This window comes from Histoplasma capsulatum, genomic scaffold (assembly GCF_000149585.1).
Source record: "Histoplasma capsulatum NAm1 scaffold_2 genomic scaffold, whole genome shotgun sequence".
Lineage (NCBI taxonomy): Eukaryota > Fungi > Ascomycota > Eurotiomycetes > Onygenales > Ajellomycetaceae > Histoplasma > Histoplasma mississippiense.
In genome coordinates, this window is record NW_001813981.1 from 3186753 (window position 1) to 3188677 (window position 1925).

Here is a 1925-nt window from a genome sequence, read left to right on the forward strand (position 1 = left end):
GAAGAAGCAAATAAAGGATTTAAAAAAATGTATATGATTGTTTGTATTTGTGATGTATTTTTTTTACTTACATAGTGAACATTTTCGCTGCACCGCTTTTTCATTTACTAACTAATATACATGAAATAATAATAAGACATAAATGTTAATTTAAATTATTTTTATCATTTTTATTTTTTGTTTTCACCTCAAAAATTGTCTCTATTTCTTCTGAATTATGATAGATTTTTAACTATTTTCTATGCTAAATCAATGGTTTCGCCTACAAAATATTTCTTTCTCTTATCCCCCCCCCCCCCCCCCCTTGGGGAGTTGGCAAGGGGGGGAGGTATTTCAAGCCCAGGGTTTTAAAACCACAAGTACTTAAATCGAGGGGGGGGGGGGGGGGGGGGGCAAGCATTGAAGACGAGAGACCATCAGGCGGGGCAGAGACTAAAGAGACTAAGTGGAAACTCGGCGCGCTTGTTGCACACCCAGGCACTACCAGCACTAGAAACCGGAAGGTGAGTAGGTAGAAAGGTATGGATGCATGTCCATTCATAGCCAGCTGCGGGATGCAAGTACTCGTAGTATTCCGTTCAAGTTCCTTTCCTCTGCCTCTACAACTGCCAAAATGGGGACGAGGCCGGAGGATCGATTGCGGAATCAATTAGGGCAAGCCGCGTTCACGTGCAGCTGCCCCGGGCGCACGGGCCTCGAATGCACACCCAACGCATCCAAAAGGGGGCTAGCGGTGTGGCCCAAAGAGGCTAGACAGGGCGCGTGATCCGCGGGCGGTGCAGAGCCAATCAGACGCGGGAGGGATGAGGGGACGGCTGATTGGTCAGCCAGCCACACGGCAGCCCACGGGATTGGGGCACATGATCCGCCGAGGAGGTGGAGAAGGAAGTTGAAAGTTGATAAGGTGATATCGATGTTGATGTCGGGAGGCGGTGGTGATATGTGCCAATCTCAATCTAGCGGCGCGGGGGTGGTGGATATAGAAAGAAAGCGGGCCAGAAATGAGATCAGAAGAGACACTGCAACTATTTGTCCTGTTCTTTGCTGCTGTATTACTGCGTGTTGTGCCTGCTCCGCCCACCGTAGCTGGCCTGTCTTAATAAGCGAGGCTCGTCCTCCTCCGCCGTCGCCACGTGAGTCCTCTTCTCTTCGGACTGCGAGTGTCTGTATAGCAGAACAGAGCTTATATACCACCGTCCATTCCGCCATCTCCCCCGGTTCTTGCGCCTGATTTCTCGCCGCTGCCCTCTTTTCTCGTCATCCCCAAGCACACCGTTTCTATTCATTTTCTTCCCCGCTTTTTGCAGACCAATACCGAATTCCATCTCTCTATCTATATCAAATCCACTCCACAGAGAGCAGGTGACCTGTTGTCACCTGATAAAACCGCCAGCGGGTAAGTCAAACAGATCGCGATCGCGGCTTCAAGAACCTCATCTGCTTCATCTCCAGCATCCCAGGCATCCCCAGCGTCCAACGTCGTCTGCTCCGTCAAGTTCAAAATCGCTTTCTTCTGTTTCCTGTTCCCGAGTTGTTCTCGCATCAATTGCCCGAATTTCTCTTATCATGTCTTCCCCTGTCCTCCTCATCCCCCGTTACCCTCCCCAACTATCAAGAGCATCATTATCTCCCCCTTCCCGTGATCCTTGAATAGCGTCGCCCCTTCTGATCGCGCAAAGTTTTTCTTGTGTGCGATGGCCTGGGCCCTTCTGAGAGATTGCCGGGCCTTGCTTGCTCTGTACTCGATATCGCGATCACGATTACCTCCCCCCTCCTCAAACGCGTCTATCAAACCGGGCCTCCAGCTAACCTACGGCTGTAACCTGGTTCAGAATATAATACGATCCAAGTCCCTCGAAAAGAACGGGTTTTACGTTGCCCACCTAACCAGATTTGGCATTCTCAGTGTGGTGGGCTTTCCCCCC